Below are 9,209 nucleotides of genomic sequence, written 5' to 3'. Positions count from 1 at the left end.
ATTTATTTACTAATGCGTTGGTTATTTTTTAAGAGGTTAAATGTCTGTAGTCTGCTAACTACATCTGTAGACATCTGTAGAAGAAGAGGTGGACCAAATCTCTGCAGTCTGTAAGAAAAAGACTATTTGTTATTTAACGTGTGTAGACTTCTAAAATAAACTGATGGTGGTGGTAGGTGGTGGTGGTGGACGATTGTGCTAGACGACGGTGCTGGACGGTGGTGGTGAGTGGTGGACAGTGGGTGGTGGTGGACGGTGGTGGTGGTAGTGGTGGACGTGAATGGTGGTAGTGGTGGTGGTGGTGGACGGTAGTGGTTGGTGGTGGTGTTTAACCCTCTGCAGACCTTAGAAAATTTTAGAAGTGGTTGGGCCAAGTCTGCACCAAGAAGAGTTCGCACAGACGTTTTTTAATTAAAGGTCTTCGGAAAAACAAAAAGTCTGTAGATGGCAATGTCTGCCCGTGGTCTGCGCAGCGCGGACTGAAGATCCTGAATATATTTTTTTTTAGAAAAACAAACAGCACCTTGTTGTTATTTAGGTTTACCAATGGGGTGGTGGTTCATTGGTAAAGACAAAACCTTTAAACACCTTGAGAGATTGATGTTTTAGGTTTAAGTGTCACAGACAGCAGAGAATAAAAGAAATTTGTTGTTTAAAAAAAAATAAGTTTACCAAAATTTTGATTAGGTCCTTAGTTTTTCAAAAGTATGCATATGGTCCTTTTAGTTTGCATTTTGGAATGTATTTTGGTCTCTAGCTTTTTTTTTTACTAAAAGTATAGGGATAGTCTATGTGGTTTACATTTTGTAGCATGTTTACTCTCTTCTTCCTAGCTTAGACATATTAAAACCTTTAAATTTGTTGGTTAAAAACTAGATGCGTTACAGAATAGAAACCACAGGAATCATCATCTATGTATTTTTTAAAAGTTATAAACCAAATCTAAAATTTTGATAAATGATAGAAACCATATTACTTTGCTCTTTAGTAAAGTGTAAAAGTAGATCAGGGAATATGCGACTTTGTCCTAAAATGTTAAACCTAAAAGGGGATTAATATATTTTTTTGAACAGACGTGAATAATGAGGTCAACGAAGAAATACGGACGGTTGGGTTTTTTTTTTTTTTTTTTTTACTTTTTTTAAAGAAAATTCAGCTTAAAAAAAAAAAAAAAAAAAAAAAAAAAAAAAAAAAAAACTTATATGAAAAAATTAATTACACAGATAGTATATCTGGTTTTACCTAATTTGTCTTTTCCATACATATTTATTATAAATTACATCATTGGTATCAATTTATACCATGGTTATGGTTGTAAAAGTCCCGTCTAGGCTCCGGGTACTCGCTACAAGGCAAGCTATCGAAGCCCAAGTATTGTTCGCCTAGGTCAATTACTCCCCGAGTAATCTCTGCCTAGATCGAGTACTCACGAGTACTCTCAAATCCGACTAGAGAGCGCCTAGCGACTTTTGTAACCATGATTTATACAAATAGTTTTGCAATTAATACAGCACTGGTACAAATCATGTAATTAATTCTACTGATGAAACCATTTGTAAAAGTTGAAACCTATTGTGTAATTTCTAATAAATATGTATGAAAATAGCAAAATGAATAAACTATGAGTGTTAGCCGTTTAATTAATTCTAAATGCGATTGACTAAATGTTTCGTTTGGGGTCAAAATAGTAACAGGGATCATGGAAGAGATCAAGACGAGCATCTTATGTTGGATTAAAAAAAATGAAACAAACATGTATAGGAGCAGGATTCATGGTGTTCTTTTAATTATTGTCATAATGTTTTTTCTTTTTATATTTTTCTTTCTCTCTAGCGTCTTACTAGTGTTTCAATACAATTTATGTTTCAAAAAAAAAAAAAAAAAAAACTATTTGGATGCGTTCTTTTTTTTTTTTTGTTAATAGGTTATTCAATCCCTAAAAACCGAAAACAACTACACAGAACTTCTCGACCAAAAAATGCCTAAAAAACCGAAAACAACTACATAGAACTTCTCGACCAAAATTATATTTCAACACTTCCTTTCAAAATTTATGCAACCAAGGATGAAACCAAAGAAATGATGTAACATGTATAAGAAATTCACATTTATGGTACTTATCACGCGTAACGCGTTTATGGCACTTCTCATCAAAAAATGGGTGTCAAATTTTGAACTCAAATAATGAGATTTTTGTTTTGGGATGAAGTCTCGTATGATGAGCGATCTAAAGACACCACATGTTTATAAAATTCACATTTTATGGCACTTGGCAAAAATTGTGTCAAGGATGAATTCCCGCCCTTTTGATAATATCGACACGTAAGATTTTCGATTTTGGGCTGAGGTCTCGTATGCTAACATGATAGAGAATTCCCGCATTTGACTATTTGTATAGAGAAATGTATTACTATTCCAAACAGTCAAATTGTTATGATTTTAAAAATTTAGTCAAATAGATCAAGTTTTTTGCACATGGCTCCTAGTGAGATGAAGCCCACCGGCCAGGGCCTAATATTTTAAAGGGCACGTTATTTTTTAAAAAACTCTAATATGTATATGTAAAAATAAATAAATTAATAGGGTATACCCATACAAACACTAACATAGGCTCATTTACAAAACTATTTTTGTGGTTTAGATTAGTTATTAGCCCATTGACATTAGGTTTAGACCTTTAGTGAGTCCAATACCCAATTTCGTTAAGGCCTAAGGGCATGTTTTTTCGAGCTCGAACATGGTACATGAATTCTCAGGGCCGGCCCTGCTTATCGACCATTAGGTCCAGGGTTCGATTCTCATAAGGGGGTTTTCCCAGATTTATTGAGTTTCTCCTGAATTGATGTATAGGCATTATTGCCTAGTGGGGATGGATATGATCAGGTGGTTTCGCTGGTGACACAATGTTACTCCAATAATCCGTCAAGGACTAAAATTTGTGGTTAAAAAAAGTTGATTAGGTTTTCAGTTAAAACAAGCCATTTACATGATTTCCTAATTTTTTTTTTCTCTTTCAAAGGCAGTGGCGAAGCTTGCCCTCGAAAACCGGGGGGGGGGGGGGGGGCGACGTTGTATATACTCAAGAATTTCTATAGAATTGGGGAACGAAACCGTATATACCCAAAAAATTCTATACGAAAACTACATATATAACACTACTGGGCGAGTTGGGAGGGGGGGGGGGTTCAAAGGGTAATCACATATATATAAAGATTATAAAAACAAAGCAATGACAGAAGAAAACTAACAATTCAATAATTATTATATTAATTAATGTCACTTTCATCCTTATTATAAACGTTTTGGAGGATATATATTATTTTCAAAGAAATACATAGAAGCAACGCGTTCAAGTGAGAACCTATCATGTAATAGTAGATGGTAAGTTATAAAATTTAATTATGATTTTTTTATTGTTGGCTAGTTTTATAATATAATCACACGTGTTACTAATATAATGAGATATTGTCAAGAAAATCAATCCAATAGGTGGTACCATGACTAATTCCAATTAAAGATACCATGAATATCATTAATGTTGTTGTACGTTTTAAGCGATTTGTTCGTTTTAGATGGACCAAACACTACCTATGTGAATATTAGAAGATCTTTCTTGTAATGAAAATCTATGATACAAGATGACTGGTTCATCATGTTTTAAATTTATAAAATGATAAATTGTCAACATTAGAGACTACTTATGAATCCAATGGGATTCGGTGGCGCATTGGCAAAGACATTAAGTCAGTAACACCTACATTTGAAGGTCTTGCGTTCAAATCCTACGGATGACAAGGATTATAGACATTCGCTATACTATAAAAGAGAGAGAGAGACTCATATGATCATGAAAAATTTGAAAGAAGTTTTGGTTACCGATTAGTCTAGGATAGATGGTGGTGGTGTTGGTGGTAGTGATTTGATACAACTAAAACCAATTTAAACCAAAACAACATATTAATAATCTAGATATGATAAGCACATATGGTCCCTAACTTTGAATAATGAGTTGATAAAACTAAACTAATTTAAACCGTAACAATAATTTGATATGTGATGAACACATATCTAGATTATGCGCTCCTTACTTTCGATAATAAAAATTCACATACTACAAGTATGTTGACTTATAAGATAAACCATTTGTGAAGCTTAACCTCGTCAAATACTCCTTATGATCATATGAATCTAGGGTCTGAGTTTCACAAAAATAAGGCAATGACTACAATCCCAAGTTCCCAACTACTAAGCCCTATATGTTCCCTTAACTATTAAATAACTCAAATTGTCAAAGAAATCAAACTTTCATTTGAAAAGTTATAACACAATATGTACACGAAATTATACATGTTTTGAATTAAGATATACTTACATTTATGACATATTTACAAATAAAACCATTAAGATTGGTACTATTTTTTTGAATGTCAACGCTTGCTTTTACTCTATTACACTATCTAAATAATTCATCTTGTCCAAGATTAAACCTGACACCTGTCTTCCAAGAAGTATATGCCTCTACCAAGTGGGGTAGCTCCACATTAGCTGATACTTAATTATTTTATATTAGAATTGCAGATTTACAGGTTTCAACTCCCATGAAAGGGTAAACGGATTGAAAGGGAATAATCTTTGGACAAAAAGTAAAAGGGATATAGAAATTCCATGATACAAGGCTAGGTAAATTTGTTTACGTAGGCACGTGGTATCTTCACATGCATAGGTAGAAGGAAAACCATAGGTAAATTTGCGGGTAATTTTTGTACTTTATTTTTTTTATGAAATTTCAAGATAACTTTTAACTTTAATAATTAAATTTACAATCCTTTATTTGTAAAAGAGGAAATGGACTGTATCACCCTAAACTATGCAAAATTGGCCAATAACACGCTCAATTTTCAAGTTGGCTCCCACCACCCTCTACTCGACAACTTGGTGTGACTGTCACCCCTTCGTTAAAAAATCACTAACTCAGTTAGGTTTTTAATCCTACGTGTCATGGGGATGATGAGGTGGACAGCCTACGTGGACGCCTACATGGACTCGCCATTTAACATCTCTGTAAACATAATATAAAAACCTAATTCAACACAAACACATATTCCTTCGCTTTGTCTTTATCAATTCACAACCTGTAAATTTACTTCTTTTTCAACTGATACACATATGGATGTTCTGTTTATGATAATCAACACTTCAAAATCTTTTTATTTGATTGCTAAACCAAAACAGATTATCAAAACAAACGACACTCGATTTTCTACAACTCTAGTTCAGATCTGATTTTTTTCGTCATCTGTTCTCTCAATCAAACAAGAATCAGTTCAGATCTGAACTCAAACATGATGCTCAAATAATTTGTAATTCAATTCAAATCGATAAGTGTGATGAGTTATGAACAAAATACTCAGATTTCAATCAATTCAAATCTCCAATTGATTTTGCTCTGCAACAACCTCCGGCGAGCACTCCCACCTCGAGCCGCTGCAACAACCTCCAACCTCCAACCTCGAGCCGCTGCAACAACCTCGCCGCCTCCTTTCAGATCTGAACGACGAACCCTAAAGAGAGAGATGGGAGAGAGAACATCACCGTCACTAGCCAAGATTGAAGCACAATCTCACCGAATATTTGGACCCAGCCATCGTTGCCTCCTTTCAATTCTATTTCAGAATCTCCGTAGCCGGTACTCCATCTCTCTGTTTCAGATGATGATGGCAAAAAACAACTCAGTTTTAGAAGCGGATTTATTTGCAACGCTATCTTGAAATGGAGGGTTGTGCGTGGTGAAGAGACGACAGAGTGATGATGGTAGGTGGTGTTTTGTGGCGGTGGTGGCAGGTGATAATGGTGGTGGTTGGTGGAGGTGATGGTGGTGGTAGCGTTAGAGAGAGAAAGGGAAAAAGGGGTTTGGAACAGATGTGTAGATGTGTGTATTGTGTGTGTAAGTAATATTGTTTTCTTGATTTTTAAAACTAATTTTTTTACACATACCCATGCCATGTCAGCAAAAATTGGCCAGATCAGCAAAAAAAACTAACCTCGTTAGTGTCTGGTTAACGACGGGGTGACACAGCAACCCAAGTTTCCAATTGGGGGTGGTGGGAGCCAAAGTGAAAGTTGGGCGTGGCAACGGCCAATTTTGTTTAGTTGGGGGTGATACAGTCCATTTCCCCTTTGTAAAAACCATTACACACTACATCCTTTATCACTAACCAAATTAAAATTTTTAATTAAATCTATTCATACAAGGGCAGTTTAGTCTTTTTACTTAATTGTTTATAGTATTTAAATAAATAAAAGAATATAACATTTAAAAAGTTATGAAAACAAAAATAAATACCTCTCTATGAGCTTACTCTCTCTCTCATCTCCGGCGAGCCAGCGACCCGCCACTCCGGTACTTAACAGCAGATCACCTACAGTGAAGGCATATTGTATGTTTTCAATTTCTTTTGTCTCGTTCTAATCTTTTTCTTCTGGTATACACAAAAAATAAAAATATAAACAATTGTATTACAAGCAAGTGGAGAACTTGTATTATTGTTAACAGTTATATGATAAACTAAGTAAATTGAAAAAAAAGTTAACTAACCTTCTTGATTGCCTTTTGAGCATCTAAAGCAACTGTTTCTCTAACCTCTGCAATTATGTTAAAAATTGTGAACCGAAAACAAAGTAGGGCTCGAAAAAATTGTGACCCGAAAAACAAACTAGGGCTCGAACTCCACTCGAACCACCTGTCAGACTTCAACTCACCCTCAAACATCACTTAACCACTGTCGCATACCACCACTACACACCCGCACACGACTGCCCGAGCCAAATCCCAATCCATCGCACACCCCCTCCTCCCCGTCACCATCACCCCTAAAACCCCCCGCTCCGCCCCAGCCGCACCCCATTGCCCCTGACGTACCACACCCACTAGCCGGGACCACCATCACGCCGCCCTTCCGCCAAGGCTCCACCACCAAGGGTGGTGGTCGGCGTTTTCTAAAGAGGGAGTGAGCCATGTGAGAGAATAGAAAGGGATAAGGGTTTGGGACCTGAGGTTGTGAAATGATGGGTCAAGTTATTCTACAAAGTCTTCTAATTGTAAGAAGTGTAAGAAGGATTTATAGAGTGACAAGTGTCTAATAACCTAAAACTAAACCCACTACATCACCACCAAAAACCTAAACACCCCCCCCCACCACCACCACCCAAAAACCTAACCCCCCCCCCCCAACCAAAAAACCTAAACCCCCCACCCCCCCCCCCACCCCGGCAAAAAAAAACAAAAAAAAACTATACCTCACAAAAAAACCCCCAAAAAACCTAAACCCCCCCCCACCCCCACCCCCCAAAAACCTAAAAAAAACCTAACCCCCCCCCTCCCCCCAAAAAAACCTAAAAAAACCTAACCCCCCCCCCACCCCCCAAAAACCTAAAAAAAAATCTAAAAAAAACTAAACACCCACACCCACCCCCACCCAAAAACCTTAACCCCCACCCCCTCGGCAAAAAAAAAAAAATTTAGGGTGGGTGATGTGGGGGGGGGGGGGTTAGGTTTTTGGTGGTGGTGGATGTTTAAGTTTTTTTTTTTTTTTGTAGTGGGTTTTTTTGTGTAGTGGGTTTTTTTAGGTTATTGGACACTTGTCACTATATAAATCCTTCTTACACTTCTTACAATTAGGATCCTTTGTATTTGATCCTAATCCGTGAAATGAAAATGAAAAAAAGATATATTTTAAATATATAGTAAATTACTAACCTATCCTCATGTGCAAGGCACATGTTTTACTTTAACTAAAAATTTTAACTAGGTTGGAACCAAATGACGTAAAGTGTAATGATATTTACAAATAAAGCATTGTGAGTGTAATTGTTGAAGTTAAAGCCTATCTATTGCAATCCACTACGAATATAAAGGATGAAAAGTGTAATTTACCTAAATTTGCTTACGCCCTGGTGTTTCTTCAATAAGCATATACGTGTGAAATGTGAAGTGATTTTCTAAAATATTATTTGCATTGCAAGTTTGCAAATGATGTGACAACTTACGTGGCAAACAACATAGGTAACCGATAGTTGTGTAAGGTTTTTCAATGTAGTTAGGGTATAAGGAGTGGTTAATTACTTGAGAGTGGTAAACTTAAAAATCAACCAATCGGAGTGTGCCACGTCAATCAGTGAAAAGTGTTTAAACTATGCTGAAAAGTGTTGGCAATGGTTAGACACTTGGTGAAGTGGTAAACTTTAAAAAAAGGAAAAAGGTGTGATTGGTTGAGATGACATGGACCCCACCACACACACCCCCTATCTCCCCTTCCTCCCTTCACCGCTTCGGCAACCCCTCACCGATTCATCAAAGTTTACCGCGCGGCAAAGGGGTCGGCGGTGGTGTTCCCGCGCGGTAAACACACTTTGTCGCTCAACTTTGCCGACCACACCAGACACCCTTATATGTGTGGAATATATTAGACTATTTTTTTTATTATTGTCATGTAAAACCATAGAATAATATATCCTTGTAAGTGTTTGTACAAAACTTTTAGGTATATATAAATAGTGGATGTGATTCTATACCAAATCATTCTAGACCTAGCTTGGTAGATCTCTTCTTGCCTAACCATATATCAAAAGTTAGAAGTTTTTTCAGAAAACCATGACTTATACATTGTTTCATATAAACATAAAAGTTCATTAATAAATGGATATAAGAGATGGTTGGCACTAGGCTAGAAGAGAAGAACCTAATAAACATTATAGTTTTTATTTATTTTTCTATAGTTTTATAAGTGTAAATAAGGTGGAAACTCATATTCATAATAGTATTTAGTTAGTTATTGATACGTGGTCTAAAGTCTGATGTTACACGTGTCTAAGTTTGTGTTTTTATGCGAATCTAAGTTTTGAATGATCCACTTTGATTTGATTTGTGTTTTGCAGGTTTAACGAAGTTTAAGGAGCATTTTGGGAGCTTTACAGGACATCGGGATGAGGCTAGGACAAACCGGACATGAGAAACAAAGAAAAACAGAAGAAAATTTGTTCGTCGCGTCGACCAAAAGCCCCATAGACAGTCAAAGAAGCCGTAAACTGCCAAGCTCGGTCACCAACGCCAGGACCCGGTGTCACCGACGCGGCGATGATATTTTGTGCAGCCCAGCTCTTTGTTGAGTTGTTGACATGAAGTTTTAGAGATATATGATTGTTTTGAGCGG

The 9,209-nt window shown here is 36.4% G+C and overlaps 1 long non-coding RNA gene across 3 annotated transcripts; it reads right to left on the bottom strand.

Annotated features, from left to right (window-relative positions):
* Positions 1-4,285: 4,285 nt before the first annotated feature.
* Positions 4,286-7,152, bottom strand: LOC110941258. Of its 3 annotated transcripts, none has more exons than XR_004892897.1 (3): positions 6,596-7,152; positions 6,042-6,479; positions 4,286-5,699 (listed from the first exon to the last, which is right to left on the bottom strand). It is a non-coding gene; the product is annotated as an uncharacterized LOC110941258 (long non-coding RNA). The 3 variants fall into 3 exon arrangements; XR_004892898.1 differs by having other exon boundaries at positions 4,286-6,211; positions 6,344-6,479; positions 6,596-7,146; XR_002593944.2 differs by having other exon boundaries at positions 4,286-6,479; positions 6,596-7,144.
* Positions 7,153-9,209: the final 2,057 nt, after the last annotated feature.

Source organism: Helianthus annuus, chromosome 5, assembly GCF_002127325.2.
Source record: "Helianthus annuus cultivar XRQ/B chromosome 5, HanXRQr2.0-SUNRISE, whole genome shotgun sequence".
Taxonomy (NCBI): Eukaryota; Viridiplantae; Streptophyta; class Magnoliopsida; order Asterales; family Asteraceae; genus Helianthus; species Helianthus annuus.
Note: the sequence above shows the minus strand (reverse complement) of the source record. Positions and strands in the feature narration are given on the sequence as shown.